Raw genomic sequence first — 17,636 nt, 5'->3', positions numbered from 1 at the left:
TACTTTCCAGTTTCATGGACTCCCCTTTTTTGGTTTTGTGGCCTGAAAGGTGGAGCTCTGTTTATACGACTCTGCTGTAAACTTCCATAGCTGTGCCCACCTGTGGGGCTAAGCCTTGGGTGGACTGGAGGAAAAAAGCTGATAAACTCAATGCCACTTCAGTCAGTGGTACTTCACATTCTGGACTTTCCTCTGGCCTTAATCTGCCTGCTATTATTTACTTTTCAGATAAACAGCTGTTGCTTGCATTCTGTCCAGATTTTACAGCTGCATTCAGTGAGAAAGACTGGGAGGAGTGTGCTTACCCTTCTCTAAACCCAAACCCCTATAGATTTTAATTAAACATTATGTAAGCAAATATAACATGAGTGCAGAAACAAAAATAGTTAAAGTTTCATAATATAAAAAGTTATGAACCAACACACACACACACACACACACATGGTCAAAGTTTACTGTAGTAAATTGAATACTTTGGAGGATCTCTACAGAGGTGAGTTGCCAAAAAAAAAAAAAAAAAAAAAAAAAAAAACCCCAGAACCCAAACAAAAGCTTAAGAAATCTATAAATAACAGTAAAAGATTAGGGGAAAATCACTGACATCTAGATGGATTCTGTACTTGTTCCAGAAATCTGCATAAGTTCTTACTCCACTTTATAAAAATCATATCCAGAAAATCACATCATGGGTATCTGTATTGTAGAAAGAAGACTCAGAACTCCATTTAGCAGGCCCTTTATAAATTAAATAGTCTTGGCCCTCTGTTAAAAGTCTAGCAAATCAATGTTTCATGTTTTATATGTGTGAGGTAAAATAAGATGTTTAACATATACGTATTTACTTATTTACTTTTTTGAGACTGGGCCTCACTCTGTTGCCCAGGCTGAAGTACAGCGGTGCAATCATAGCTCACTGAAACCCCTAACTTCTGGGCTTAAGCAGCCTCCTGCCTCAGACTCCCAAGTAGCTAAAACTATAAGTATGTGACACCACACCTGGCTAATTTTTTTTTTTTTTTTAACTTTTATTAGAGATGAGCCCAGGCTGGTCTTGAATTCCTGGGCTCAAGTGATCCTCCCTCCTTGACCTCCCAAAATGCTAGGATTACAGGCATCAACACAGACCCTATATGTGTATTTTAAAAATGATTCCACCCAAATTATTTTTGGGGTCTCTCCCAGATGGAGGAAGTCTTTCATACAGTGTTTTAGAAATTGACCCAGATATGTTCAGTTGTTTGTTAGACTGAAAAAGAGAAACTGAGGCAGAGAAATCAGTGAATAATTTACTTCCATAGTTAAAATGAGTGCCCGACCTTGGGTGTTAGCAAAGAGAATAGAAAGAATGTATAAAAGAGACTATTAGAAAGAGACCCAGGCCAGTCACATTGGCTTGCACCTGTAATCCCAGCACTTTGGGAGGCTGAGGCAGGTGTATCTCTTGAGCACAGGAGTTCAAGACCAGCCTGGGGAAGATGGCGAAATCCTGTTTCTACAAAAAATACAAAAAAACTAGCTGAACGTGGTGTTGCACATCAGTAGTCCCAGCTATCTGAGAGGCTAGGGTGGGAGGATCACCTGAGCCTTGGAGATCAAGGCTGCAGTAAGCCCTAATTGTGCCACTGCACTCCAGCCTGGGCAACAGAGTGAGAACCTGTCTCAAAAAAAAGAGAGAGAGAGAGAGAACTAGTTAGACTTGTGATCCTGTTAGCCATAGGGAAAAATACAATGGAAAAATTGTCAAGATGACTTTGAGGTTTGGGACCTGAGTGATTGAATAGCGTCATTAACAAAAACAGGAAAGCCAAATGTGGGAAGCATTTTTAGGGGCAAAGAAGTACTTCAGAAGGGCAAGAATAAGATAAGGACTTAAGTTTTATGCCTGTTAAATTTGATGGGATGATTATATGTCCAAGTGAAAATGCCAAGCATAGAAAGCGTGATTCTATTTCCAACCTCTTCCTCCTATTGTACAGTTTGACATTTACTGAGACTAAAGTAGTAGAAAGTGGCCTTTTCCACTGTAGCTTCAGGCTGAAAGTACAACAGACACATTTTTAGCATAGTAATGAACAGGAGCTATGCTAGGAAGGGATAAATCTTCACAGGGAAAGGTTTCAGTGCCTTTTAAACGTTCCGTCCTTGAGATCAGATCATCCTAAGGGCTTTTCTTTTCAACTCTCAATCAGAAGCAGTCCCAAATACATATAGTAGTCCCCTCTTATCCAGAGAGGAGGTGTTCCAAGGCCCCTAATGGATACCTGAAACCATGAGTGGTACTGAACACTATACATAGTCAGCCCTCCATTTCTGTGGGTTCTGCAACTGTGGGCTTAACTAACCATGGATTGAAAGTATTTTTTAAAAAACTTTAAGTAATTCTCTTACTGAAGAAAATTTTGTAACTAGTTTTATTTACCAACAATCACTAAAGTCACGTGAACTAAAAGGCATTTGAGCTAGCTTCTATTTTTCTGATAAAATAGTGGATTCAAGCCCTTTGCTTTTAAGCCAGTTGATTAGAGCTCTTTCATATAATCTGGTAGTGAAATACTACATACACATGACATATATAAACACATAGGTGTACACACACAGACAAAAGCATATCTTATAGATTTATAGGATTTTTCATTTGCCAGTTCTCAAATAGTTTTTCCCCTGCTTTAGACTATCATCAGTCATTTCCAAACACATGGCTCTTAGGTGAAACAAGATAGAAAACATACATCTCATAAGCACGGAACTTAGACCTAAACACCATTATCTGAAGACAAGATTGCCAGGAATTGTCTTCTTTTCAACTTAGTTTGTTTTGTTTGTTTGTTTGTTTGTTTTGAGATGGAGTCTCATTCCATCACCAAGGCTGGAGTTCAGTGGCGCTATCTCGGCTCACTGCAACCTCTGCCTCCTGGGTTCAAGCAATTTTCCTGCCTCAGCCTCCTGAGTAGCTGGAAATAAAGGCGTGTACCACCAAGCTCGGCTAATTTTTGTATTTTTTTGTAGAGATGGGGTTTCACCATGTTGGCCAGGCTGGTCTTGAACCCCTGGCCTCAAATCATCCGTCCACTTTGGCCTCCCAAAGTGCTGGGATTACAGGTGTGAGTCACTGCGCCTGGCCTCAACTTAGTTTGTTTTTTAATTAGATTTCTGGCTTTAAGGTGGAGCCCTTTAGGGAATATGGGTGAGTAAATATGCAGACTTTAGGGCCTAAACCATGCTTTTTAAATGTGAACACAGGTAGCTCCCTGTGGTAATGACCATGTATAAATATCATCAGTCACTCCTAGCACTGCAGCTCTTGCTAAAACCATCAGCCAAAATATATGAAGGTCAAGTCCTCTCACTGCACAAAGTAATCTCGGGTTCCCTTCAAAGCCAAAAAGATCAGGTAATGCAATACAAAAGAGAGAAGAGTTTTAGATCTCGGCGGAACTTGCCTGTAACTCTTGAAATTTAGCAAGAAAAGAAGAAGACCCCTAAAAAGGGGATGAACTGTGCCTTTTTCTGAGTTCCTTGAGGGGTCTGAGTCATTAGGAGTTGATATAGTTTGGATGTGTGCCTAGCCCAAATCTCATGTTGAAATGTAATTGCCAGTGTTGGAGATGGAGCCTGGTGGGAGGTGATTGGATCACGGGGGCGTTTCTCATGAATGGTATAGCACCATCCTTTGGGTGCTCTCCTTGTGGTAATGAGTGAGTTCTCATAAAATCTGGTCATTAAAAAGTGTGTGGCACCACCCCTCTGTCTTGGTACTGCTTTCACCATGTGGTGTTGTTATAAATAAACTTTTGGTGCCGCAAAAGAAATAGCACTCAAATATAAAATTTTATTTTTAATTCTCAGCAAGGCAAGTTACTTCTATAGAAGGGTGCGCCCTTACAGATGGAGCAATGGTGAGTGCACACTTGGACAAGGGAGGGGAAGGGGTTCTTATCCGTGACGCATGTGTGGCCCCTGCTGCTGTGTCATTCCCCTATTGGCTAGGGTTAGACCGCTAATTTAAAGAGAGTGACGGGGTGAGTGGTTTGGTGGGAAAAACGGTTATGACAGAGCATGTAATCAGAATGTATCAGGGTGGAGTAGGTAATAGGAATGAATCAGGGTGGAGCAGGTAGTCAGAATGAGTCAGGGTGGAGCAGGTAATCGGAATGAATCAGGGTGGAGCAGGTAATCGGAATGAGTCGGGGTGGAGCAGGTAAGCAAAAAAGGTTTCTTTAAGAGGAAGTTAAGTTTAAAAGTAGAAGGCAAAAAATTGAACATACTAACATATTGATTCTTTGGAAAGAAATTGAGAACTCATATCTAACAGTGTGACTGCTCCCCCTTCACCTTCTGCCATGATTGTAAGCTTCCTGAGGCCTCCCCAGAAACAGATGTTGCTATGCTGCTTGTATAGCCTGCAGAACTGTGAGCCAATTAAACCTTTCTTTATAAATTATCCAGTCTTAGGTATTTCTTTATAGCAATGTGAGAACAGACTAATACAGCAGTCTTCTCTAGATCCTTCCATGTGGTATTGGAGATGACAAAAAGGAAGAAGTGGGGAGGAATAAAAATAAATGAGATAACTTGATTTTTATTTATTTATTTTTTTTGAGATAGGGTCTTGCTCTGTACCCCAGGCTGGCATGCAGTGGTGTGATCATAGCTCACTTCAGCCTTGAACTCCCAGGCAAGCAATTCTCCCACCTTAGATATTGGCTTTTAATTAAGCTGACTTCTAACCAGAGAGCTCTTAAAAAAAAAATTCTTTCAAATCTCTTATAATGACTTTTTGGCCAGGACAAACAGTTGATATTTGTGGCTTTTGAACTTTTTTTTAACCAGCTATATCCTTCCAAGTGAAATCAATAAGTGTTAATCAAGGTTATGACTTAACCAAAAATGCACAAGGCTTCTCCAAAGAGGTTGAAAGCAGTCCTCAGAAGATCAGATGCCCTGATATGGTGTGGGTCTGTTTCCTCATCCAAATCTCAGGTCAAATTGTAATCCCCAATGTTGGAGGTAGGGCTTGGTGGGAGGTGATTGGATCATGGGGGTGGAGTTCTCATGAATGATTTAGCACCATTCCCCCTTGGTATTTTATGGTGAGTAAATTCTTACAAGATCTGGTTGTCTAAAAGTGTGTCACACCTCCCTCACCCTCTCTTTTTTGCTTGTTCCTGCTTGCTTGTTTGCTTGCTTGCTCCCGCTCCAGCCATGTAAGATGTGCCTGCTTCTCCTTCACCTTCTGCCATGATTGTAAGTTTCCTGAGGCCTCCCCAGAAGCAGAAGCTGTTAAGCTTCCTGTACAGCCTGCAGAAGCAGAAGCAGAAGCAGAAGAAGAAGCAGAAGCAGAACTATGAGCCAATTAAATCTATTTTCTTAAAAATTACAGAGTTTCTGGGTTTTTTTTATAGCAGTGCAAGAATGGACTAATACTGAAAATTGGTACGCAGGAATGGGGCATTGCTATAAAGATACCTGAAAATGTGGAAGCCACTTTGGAACTGCATAACAGGCAGAGGTTGGAAAAGTCTGGAGGGCTCACAAGAAGACAGGAAGATCAGGGAACATTTGGAACTCCCTAGAGACTGGTTAAATGGTTGTGACTGAAATGCTGATAGTGATTTGGAAAATAAAGGCCAGGTTGATGAGGTCTCAGATGGAAATAAGGAACTTATTGGGGACTGGAGCAAAGGTCACTTTTGTTATGCTTTAGCAAAGAATTTGGAGACATTGTGGCCCTGCCCTAAGGATCTGTGGAAATTTAAACTTGAGAATGACAATTTAGGGTATCTGGCAGAAGACATTTCTAAGCAGCAAAGTGTTTAATATGTGACCTGGATGCTTCTAACAACCTATGCTTATATGCATAAGCAAATAAATGACCTGAAACTGGAACTTATATTTAAAAAGGAAGTAGAGCAAAAATACTTGGAAAATTTGCAGCCTGGCCATGTGGTAGAAAAGAAAAACCCATTTTCAGGGGAGGAATTCAAGCAGGCTACAGAAATTTGCATAACTAAAAGCAAGGCAAGTGCTCATAGCCAAGACAATGGAGAAATGTCCTGAAATGCATTTCAGTCCATTTCATCACAGGTCCAGAGCCCTAGAATGGTTTCTTGGGCCAGGCCCAGGACCCTGCTGCCGCCTGCAGCCTCATGACACTGTTCCTGGCATCCCAACTGCTGTAGGTCCAGTCATGGCTCAAAGGGGCCCAGGTACAGCTTGGGCCACTGCTTCAGAGGGCCTTGGTGACTTCCACGTGGTGTTAAGCCTGTGGGTGTACAGATTGCAAGAGTTGAGGCTTGAGAACCTATGCCTAGATTACAGAGGATGTATGGAAAAGCCTGGACGTCCCGGCAGAAGCCTGTTGCAGGGGCAGTGCCATCATAAAGAAACTCTCCTAGGGCAGTGTAGAGGGAAAATGTGGGGTTGGAGCCCCCATACAGAGTCCCCACTGGGGCACTGCCCAGAGGAGCTATGAGAAGAGGGCCACCACCCTCCAGATCCTGGAATGGTAGAGCCAGCAGGAGCTTGACCCCTGTGCCTGGAAAAGCCACAGGCACTCAACGCCAGCCCTTGAGAGCAGCTGCAAGAGCTAAATGCTGCAAAGCCACAGGGGCAGAGCTGCCCAAGGCCTTGGGAGTATACCTCTTGCACCAGTGTGCACTGGATGTGAGACATGGGGTCAAAGGAGATTACTTTGGAGGTTTAAGATTTAATTACTGGGTCAGGTGCAGTGGCTAACACCTATAATCCCAGCACTTTGGGAGGCCAAGTTGGGAAGATTGTGTGAGGCCAGGAGTTTGAGACCTGCCTGGTCAAAATAGTGAGACCCCCCATCTCTATTTTAAAAAAAAGATTTAATGATGACTGTGATTCAGACTTTCATGGGGCCTGTAGCCCCTTTCTCTTGGCTTATTTCTCCCTTTTGGAATGGAAGTATTTACCCTATGCCTGTACTCCCATTATATCTTGGAAGTAACTAACTTGTTTTTGATTTTACAGGCTCATAGGTAGAAGGCACTTGCCTTGTCTCAGATGAGACTTTGGACTTTGGATTTTTGAGTTAATGCTGGAATGAGTTAAGACTTAGGGGGACTGTTGGCAAGGCATGATTGTATTTTGCAATGTGGAAGGACATGAGATTTGGAGGGGCCAAGGGTGGAATGATATGATTTGGATATGTGTCCCCACCTAAATCTGAGGTTGAATTGTAGTCACCAATGTTGAAGGTAAGGGCTGATGGGAGGTGATTGGATCATGGAGTCAGAGTTCTCTTGAATGGTTTAGCACCATCCCCCTTTGGTACTGTATAGTAAGTGACTTCTGTACAGTACTTTGGTACTGTATAGTAAGTGAGATCTGGTTGTTTAAAAATGTGTAGCACTCCCCCTATTCCCCTACATCTTGCTCCTGCTCCAGCCATGTAAGTTGTGCCTGCTTCTCCTTTGCCTTTTGCCATGATCATAAGATTTCTGAGGCCTCCCCGGAAGCACAGGCTGCTATGTTTCCTGTATATCCTGCATAAGTTCTTTCCTTTATTAATTACCCAGTTTCAGGTGTTTCTTCATAGCAGTGCAAGAACAGATTAATACATACCCCAAAGGCAACTCAAAGAAAGGAAAGTTTTGTAATCACCCAAATGGGCTCTTCCTTCTGTTGCACAGACAAAATCAATTCACTGAGACCATGGTATTGCAGTAAAGAAAGAGTTTAATTAAGAGAAGGTTGGCCACACAGAAGAACTGGAGTTATCCTTTAAACCAATCTCCCTGAGAACTCAGATCCTAGGGTTTTTATGGATAATTTAGTGGGCAAGGGGCTAGGGAATGGATGCTGTTGATTGGCTGGGGGTGAAATCACGGGGATGTGGAAGATGATCCTCATGCCCTGAGTCCACCTCTTAGAGGTGGGAGCCACAAGACTAGTTGAATCATGAGTCACAGGTCTGGGTAGGGTCAGTCAGTTGCCAGAATGCAAAAATCTGAAAAACAACTCAAAAGACTACTCCTAGGTTCTACAACAGTGATGTTATCTGTAGAAGCAACTGGGGAAGCCACAAATCTTGTGACCTCTGGCTACATGACTGCTGAGCCATAAGGGATTATAGAAACTATGCCTACATTTTAGCAGAGTTCAGGCCTCTCTCATAATCTCAATCTCAAAGTCTTTCCTCAGTTTTCAGTCTCTGAACAAGGAGGGGTTAGTTTTAGGGAGGGTCTATTATCATTCTTGTTTCCAACTTAAATTTTAAATTAAATTCTTCCCATGATTAGCTTTGCCTATGCCCAGGAATGAGCAAAGATAGCCAGCTTGTGAAGCTAGAAGCAAGATGGAGTCAGCCATGTTAGACTTCTTTCACTGTCATCATCTTTGCAAAGGTGGTTTCAGTTTCACCAGCCACAAGTGGAGTATAACTCACATTTCTGTCTAATCATATTCTCTTGGGTCTCAGTTTTTCATAAGAAAAGCCTCATATGCTCCCACAAGTATAAGACAGGGAACCAAAAGCTGTCCATGGAAGGGAAAAGGATCAATAAACGGCAAAAGTCACACAAATATCAAAACAAAAGAAACCGATCCCCTGATCAGAAATTTTAATCACCAGACAACAAAATGGAGCAGCCTCCATTGTTAATCCTGCATGGAATCCTAAGCAGTTTGAGTGTACAGGGATTCTAACTTTGTTTCCGGTCCATTTTTTTGTTCCTTAAATAAGTCAAGAGAATTTTTAAGGCTAGCAATGACACTGATATGTTTTTTTTCTTTTTTAATTTGATCTTCCTGTCGTTCCTAAACATGTAAACTGCTGGAGCCTCTGATGGCAGCTGATCAGAGACTGTACTCTTAGGACTAAGGTTCTCCATTGGTGGGAATATGGGGAATATAAATTAGTTCAACCATTGTGGAAGACAGTGTGGCAATTCCTCAAGGATCTAGAAACCAGAAATACCATTTGACCCAGAGATCCCATTACTGGGTACATATCCAAAGGATCATAAATCTTTCTTCTATAAAGACACATGCACAGGTATGTTTACTGCAGCATTGTTCACAATAGCAAAGACTTGGAACCAACCCAAATGCCCATCAATGATAGACTGGATTAAGAAAATGTGGCACATATACACCATGGAATACTGTGCAGCCATAAAAAATGATAAGTTCATGTCCTTTGCAGGGACATGGATGAAGCTGGAAACCATCACTCTCAGCAAACTAACACAGGAATGGAAAACCAAAAACTGCATGTTCTCACTTATAAGCAGTAGTTGAACAATGAGAACACATGGACACAGGGAGGGGAACATCACACACCGGGGCCTGTTGGGGGGTGGGGGGCAAGGGGCAGGATAACATTAGGACAAATACCTAATGCATGCGGAGCTTAAAACCTAGATGCCAGGTTGATAGGTGCAGCAAGCCACCATGGCAAATGTATACCTATGTAGCAAATCTTCATGTTCTGCACATGTATCCCAGAACTTAAAGTAAAAAAAAAAAAAGAACCAAGATTTTCCAAACTTCACTAACCTTATGAAGGAGTACCTTTGATTACCTTTCACAGGAGTATTCTTACAAAATCTTAGGGTCCAGCTGAGTCTGACTGGACTGGGAAACACCTCCCCCAACCCAGGACAGACAAGGAAAGTTTCCTCTGGGGTCAGGATGGAGGGAACCAGGAAGACTGGGAAGACTTTCCCCAAACCTGGGTCCAATAAAGACATTCCCTCTAAGGTCTGGATGGAGGATACCAGGACAGGGACTGAAAAGGAACTTGGAGGAAATAAAAGGAAGATGTGGAGAGAATGTCTCCAGTCTTCAGCCTAAAAAGCAGGAGGTCTTAGATCTGGGGGAACTTACTTGACTTCCTCCCAGCATGGTTGGGGAGACAGCTAAGCTGTAGATGTTGGCGCATTGACTTCAAGTCATGCTGGGAGGACCCAGGGTTCTCTGCAGATTCTATCCTCATCTCCCATTATGTCAACTGAAGAAGTGGTGAGGTTCATAGGTTTGGAAATAAGAGCTTTATTTCTTATAAAAGGAAGCAGCCTGCAGAGTGGCCATTCTGAAAGGCTAGGAAGCATAGCATGCAACCAAAAGCCAAATACAGGCAGTTTAGGAGCAGGAAGGATAAGACAGGAATTTATGCCAGACTGGGTGGCCAAATATAGGTAATCAATAAACTACAGGAGGAGTCATGAATATTTATGACAGGAGAAACATGCACATGTGCAATTGAGCTTCAAACCCCTTCATGGGTCCCATGTTCAAAAAATGGTTGCTTCAGCATGATCCTAGGATGGAGTTTTTGGCTCTCTAATGTCAAAACGTGAAGCACAGGACACAAAAACCCTCACTGTGTATCCTCCATTGACAGGCCAGTACCACTCCATAGTTGGTGGTCTCTTATCAGGAAGGAATGCTGGTCAGTAGTGTTGAAACTGCAAAAGGGAGGGGCAGCGGTCAAACAGTTGGTTTACATCAGCTGTGGAGTGAATCTTTCAACAGAGCTGATTTCTATTTAATTCTTAGGGAAGAAAGCCAAATGGCTGCTAGTGAGGGAGGGGTATAATAAGACATGTCCAATCTCCCATTGCGTCATGGCTGGAAACTCAGTTTTAAGGTTTCTTTGGGTTCTTCTCGGCCAAGAGAGGGTCTGTTCAGTTGGTTTTGGGGGCTTAGGATTTTATTTTTCACTACTTACATAGTGTTTATATTAGATTAGGTGAAAGTAATCTAGAGGTGAATTTAAAGTATATGGGAGGATGTGCTTAGATAATATGCACACTCTCCCATATACTTTAAAAATTCATTTTTTTTTTTTTTTTGAGACAGGGTCTCACTCTGCCACCAGGGCTGGAGTGCAGTGATGTGATCACAGCTCACTGCAACTTAAACTCCTGGGCTCAAATGATCCTCCTGCTTCAGCCTCTCAAGTAGCTAGAACTACAGGTGCACTACCACCATGCCCAGCTAATTTTTAAATTTTATTTTTCTAGAGAAGATGTCTTGCTATATTGTTGAGGCTGATCTCAAATTCCTGGCCTCAAGCAATCCTCCTGCTTTTGCCTCCCAAATACATGAGGATTTTGCCTCCCAAAAATGCCTATGGGATTATAGGCATGAGCCATAATGCCTAATCAAAATTTTTTTTAAAACCTCACTTTGTTCAGATATTTTTCTATTCTCACTCTGTATTAGTTTGTTCTCACACTGCTAATAAAGTATGTACCCCAAACTGGGTAATTTATAAAGAAAGGAAGTTTAATTGACTCACAGTTCCACATGGTTGGGGAGGCCTCACAATCATGGCTGAAGGCGAATTAGGAGCAAAGTCACTTCTCACCTGGTGGCAGGCAGGAGAGTTTGTGCAGGAGAACTCCCATTTATAAAACCATCAGATCTCGTGAGACTTATTCACTACCAAGAGAACAGTATGAGGGAAACCGTCCCCATGATTCAATTATCTCCACCTGGCCCCACCCTTGACATATCGGGATTATTACAATTCAAGGTGAGATTTGGATGGGGACACAGCCAAACCGTATCACACTCCAAACAGCCTCAGTTGATCCAATAACCATAAAGAACCAGATAGTATTAATTTCATAATGTCACTAACTACTATGCTTAGTTGTGAATTTCTGCAGTTTAGATAAAGCAAAAAGTATTTATCTCTATTTTTTCTATGAGATTGAAAGCTGCCTAGAAGGGTTGCATACATTTTATTTCCATTCTATTTTCTTGTACTCCTACTTTTAAAAGCTGTAGCTATTTTTCACTCAGTAAACATTATAGACTGACTCATTCTGGAGTACAATTCTTGCATTTTTATTTAACAAGAAATGTAAATGACCAGCCAGATATAGTTCTCCAGTCACTAAATAAAAGAAGGAGAATGATCATCTAAGCAGTGTATTTCCAAATAAGAGCATGAAGTTTAATATTGGATTTGGAATCTCACTGCAAATTTGAACTATAACCCTGACTCTTTCAAAAACCCAAACTCAGTTAACTTCTGAGTCTGGGTTCCTATTTTATTTTATAAGAAATGAGCTGTTCTGTGGATTCTTTTTAGCATATAAAACCATCTTAAACTACCCTGGGTAAGAAGGTGGCAGCGTGACAAATAAGAAGCTCTTCTAAAAGGGAGAAATCTCATTAACAGTAAATATGTAAAATAAATTTCTAAAGATATGTCCCACCTCTGCATAAGACCTTACTTAAAATGTTACAGAAAGTGCAAAATCAGTATTCATGGGCTCGAAATGTCTCCAATGATCTAACTCCTTAATGTGACACATAAGAGAATTTAAACTTCAACAAGTTTTGCTCCCTTTTTATGATGTGGTCAAATGACATTTGGGATATTTCATATTTAGTTCTCAAATGAGTTTATAGGTAGGATAGGGAACGTCTCTCTTTTGAGCCTATGCTGGGGAAGCGTTATTGGTAAAACTGAGTTATATGTAGTGAGTTCTTTCAACAATGAGAACCTTGTACAGAACGTGAGACGGGCTTAAACTCAAATCTGCCTTGTGGGAAACTCCACTGTAGCTTAATAGCAATAAGAAGAGAAGGATTTTCACTAGGCTGCCATTGTGTACACATGAAAAGAAAACTATGTGCAAAGCTAATCGGACCTGGCTATGAAATGCAGAGAAATGATATATTTGCAGAGGATGATGTCGAATTCTGGGAATAAAATCTCACCAGTAGAGAATAGTAAATGTCCCTTGAATGGAGGTGTTTGGTTTTATTTGACTTTGAGTGGTGGGTTACCTTGATTAATGCATGTTATGAAGCAAACAGGCTGAGTGTGGTGTCTCATGCCTATAATTCCAAAACTTTGGGAGGCTGAGGTGGAAGGTTTGCTTGTTTCCAAGAGTTTGAGACCAGCCTGGGCAACAGAAGGAGATCTAGTCTCTACAAAAAAATTCAAAAATTAGCAAGGCTTGGTGGTGCGCACCTGTGGTCCCAGCTACTAGAAAGGCTTAGGTGGGAGGATCGCTTGAGCCTGGGAGGTGGAAGGTTGCAGTGAGCTGTGATAGTGCCACTGAACTCCAGCCTGGCTGACAGACCGGACAGACCCTGTCTTGTCTCAAAAACAGAGAAGCAAATTGAGGGAATAAAATATAAGCCAGTCTTGTTTTGTTTTAGAGACGGAGTCTCAAAATCCCATCCTGTCGCCCAGGCTGGAGTGCAGTGGCGCGATCTCGGCTCACTGTCACCTCCGTCTCCGGGGTTCAAGCAATTCTCCTGCCTCAGCCTTCCGAGTAGCTGGGACTACAGGCGCGCGCCACCACGCCCAACTTATGTTTGTATTTTTTAGTAGATACAGGGTTTCACCATGTTGGCCAGGTGGATCTCGAATTCCTGACCTCAGGTAATCTGCATGTCTCGGCCTTCCAAAGTGCGGGGATTGCAAGCGTGAACCACTGTGTATGGCCCAGTCTTGGTTTTATTACTGATTATCTACATAATTTCATTGATCTGTCCCGCTACTCACCTTTTTTTCCCCAAATACCTTTTAGAATTGAGAGCATAATATTAAACTTAAGGTAATAACTAATAAAAATGGTTGCTGAGTATATAAATATTTAAATTGACAGGCAATGGAGGAAAAAATTTTAGAATAATGAGAAATAAGGCAAATACTTTGTCTTAATATAATTTTTACTACTTATTTTACTCACCCATATTAACATTATAATAAATTTTATTACCTGAGCGCATGTTAACTTACGTTGCAGGGAGATAGTCCAGAAACAAAATGGTAGAGTGATGACATCACAAGGGCAAAATGGTTACGGAATGTTCATGGGCTGGGTATGGTGGCTCATGCCTGTAATCCCAGCATTTTGGGAGGCCGAGGCGGGCAGATCACTTGAAATGAGGAATTCAAGACCAGTCTGGCCAACATGGTGAAACACTGTCTCTACCAAAAAAAATACAAAAATTAGCTGGGTGTGGTGGCACACACCTGTAGTCCCAGCTACTCTGGGAGGCTGAGGTGGGGGGACTGTTTGAACCTGGGAGTGGAGGTTGCAGTGAGCCTGGGTAACAGAGTGAAATACTGTCTCAAAAAAACAAAAAACAAGAAAAAAAAGGGAAGTTCAGCGTGAATTTATGCACAGAAATAATGGAGCATTAGCTATCAGTGCCAGTTGCTGGTATTTCAATTCTTTACTGGGAAACGTGTCTACTATTTTGCAACACAGCTGAACAGGTTGAAGAAGATTCTAAATTAATACTTATCTACATCTTTCATAGGATAGAATATGTGAACTATAGAAGCACAGATCTTGCTTTAAAGCTTCCTGGTGGTTCAGAGTTCTTAGTAAATATGTCTTGAGCCTCCCTTCCAGAAAAGGTTGTTTCCAGGAAGGCAAGTCTGAGAGCCAATGCAGTGAAGTGCCTGCTTTGTTCAAGATAATTTCTGGAGGTCGAGATAAATTGGGTGGGTGTGAATATATTTACACAGCAGTCCATTCCAGGGGATGACTCAGAGTTTAGAAGGTTGGTCCTTCAGCCACCCACAGCTGTTTTCCTTGCAACTAAATATTTTAATTCTGATGCTATGATTAGTTGAGCATCTGATACAACACCTGGAAGCCATACTGCTTCCTAATTGCCCACTAGCCATTGAGCTGGTGGTGGGGAAGAGATGGAGGAGTCAAGAATCCCAGCTGCTCACTCTTCTACAGGACAGACAACAACGTACAGAATGCAAAGGAGAAAACTGAATGCCGGAGGCAGGGATGCTCTTTTTTTTTCTTAATATGTTGATTAAGTATTTGCCAAGATGAAAAGCAGAAGATATTGAAGTTGAGTTCTACCATGGGAAACTTCAAGCCAAATTCAGCTAACAAAATACAAGGTTTTGGCAATATTGCTAAGCATACAATAAATAGTATATTTAATCAATATGTGTTGGCTTATTACTGCCTTTCTGTTTTGTTTTCCTGCCTTTCATCCATTTGTTATTCATTTGGGGGATAGCATCTCTAAGGAAAACTTATTACTATATTGTTTAAAAATAATGTAATAGCTAACTGAATAATCATTTGGGGTATTTTTGGAGAAAAATGAGGAAAGAAAGCCAGAATTATCCAGTTCTTGAGAATCAAACAGAAATTAATTTGTATTTAATTGCCTTTTTCCTCTTTTTATTCTTGCTGTAGTTCTGGGAAGGGAGAGTCAACATGATCTAATTGTAAATGAGATTTGATTTGCTGGTTAATGATTATCCATGAAGAAGGAGGCTTTGCCAGGTTTATTCATACCCAAGGTATTTCTGGACAAGAAGCAGTCATAGCCAAAGCCAAGGAGCCTGATGATTAGGGGAAATTCCTCTTCTTTAATCAGATGTAAGGCATAATTATACATGATGTAGGAAAAGCAATTGAAAAGTGAATTGCTCTATGTACCTGTCCCTTTATTTATTTCCTTTGCAGGAAACCTCATTGTTTTTAAACAGAGTGAAAAGAAAAGCCAATGTGGAGACAACTTTCTTTGGTTAAACTAGAAATGTGGAATTCTGAAATGTTCATGCCTGGCCTTCTTATTTAAAAAAAATGGTTATCCTCCTCCTAGTGACTGATTGTAACAGTAATTTTTCATAAGACATCTTTAGGCTTAAAAACCCCTTCCAGCATTTGAAGCTGAAAGGTAGAGATTTCTAAGCTCTTCTTATTTTCTTCTTCTTTAGAATTTTAAAAGTCAAACTCATTTTCTAAAGCTTTTTTCTCCAAAGTTCTAAAACTTTAAATGTGTTTTTATAGGTTTCTTACAAAACCCAGGAATGACCTGAGGTTAAAAGTTGTTTGAGGTTTATTGCTAATTAGACCTTAAATCAAGATTTTAGCCTATGTGCTTTTTTTCCCCTTCTAACATAGAAGGAAAAAACTTACATTTCTGAATCATATTTTGCTTTCTGGCATAATAACCAAATGACATTTAGGTATTTAAAAATGATTTTGTGGGTAGCTAGAAATAGCTGTACTGGGGACCAAATTAGGTATGTAATAGGATGAAATGGAATGTCTATGGATACCTATGTTTTTTAATTGATCTCAAGCTACTTAAAAGTTAGCTTTTATCTGAGAATGAACATAATCTAATTTATGGTTTTCTCATATCCTTTATGAAGGATATCCTTATCTCTTAAATATTATAATCAATTTGCCCCTCAAAAGTCAGGAAGGTGATGCTGGAGTTAAAACCACTCATTTGTGCAGTAGTCAGACCTCATTGTTTAGTCACCACAGACTTCCGAATTATCACTGTCTACTTGCCATTGTATTAGTCTTTTTATCATGGCATGGGTAATTGACTAGAAATGTACAATGTGAATACAAATTTAAGATCACTATTAAAGATAAACTATTCCCCCTTGTCCTTGGCAAAACTATGCATAATATAATTGAGGCTTTATTTCGTTTTAAAATTCATTTATTTACGACATGAAAGAGAATGAAGTTGGACCTTTACCTTAGGCCATATGCAAAAATTATCTCAAAATCAATCAAATACCTAAATTAAGACCTAAAGCTATGAAATTCTTAATCTGAAACCAGAAGAAGTTGGGCACAGTGGTGTGTACCTGTAATCCCAGCTATTTGAGAGGCTGAGGCAGGAGGATCACTGGTGCCTAGGAGTTTGAGCCTGGCCAACACAGAGAGACTCCATTTCAATTAAAACAAAACATAAAAACAAAAAACAGAGGAAAAGCCTCATAACATTGGATTTAATAATAATTTCTTGAATGACTTCACAAGCATAGGCAACAAAAGCAAGTAGATAAATTAGACTTCATCAAAATTAAAAGCTACTGTGGATCAAAAGGACATTATGAAGGCAGGGAAAAGGTAACCCACAGAACAGGAGAGAGTATTTGTAAACAGTATCTGATAAGAGGTTAGTATCCAGAATATATAAAGACCTCCTATGATATAACAATAACAAAAACCCAAATAATCCAGTTTTAAAATGGGCAAAAGTTTGGGTGCAGTGGCTCACATCTGTAATCCCAGCATGTTGGGAGGCCAAGGCAGGAGGATCACTTGAGCCCAGGAGTTTGAGACCAGCCTGGGCAAGATGGCAAGACTCTGTCTTGAAAAAAATAAATAAATAAAATAAAATAAAATAAAAATGGGCAAAAACTTGAATTGACATTTCTACAAAGAAGATATACAAATTGGCCAATAAACAAATTAAATCATCGTTTGTTTGCTCATCATTAATAATTAAGGAAATTCCAATTAAAACCACAATGAGCTACCACTTTATGCCCATTAAGATGACTACAATAAAACAAACAAGCAAATAACAACAACAACAACAACAAACCCCTAAAAGTAGCAAGTCTTGGCAGGGAGAGAAAGAAATTGGAATCCTTGTGCATTGCTTGTGAAAATGTAAAATGGTGTGGTCACTATGGAAAACAGTGTAGTGGTTCCTTAAAAAAGTAAAAATAAAATTACCACATAATCCAGCAATTCCATTTCTGAGTATATACCCCCAAAAAACTGATAGCAAAGAGAGACTTCAACAGACACTTGTACACCAATGTTCATAGTAGCATGATTTACAATAGCCAAAAGGTGGAAGCAACCCAAATGTCCATCAATGAATAAATG

This window comes from Pan troglodytes, chromosome 5 (assembly GCF_028858775.2).
Source record: "Pan troglodytes isolate AG18354 chromosome 5, NHGRI_mPanTro3-v2.0_pri, whole genome shotgun sequence".
Taxonomy (NCBI): domain Eukaryota; kingdom Metazoa; phylum Chordata; class Mammalia; order Primates; family Hominidae; genus Pan; species Pan troglodytes.
This window is presented reverse-complemented; position numbering follows the sequence as displayed.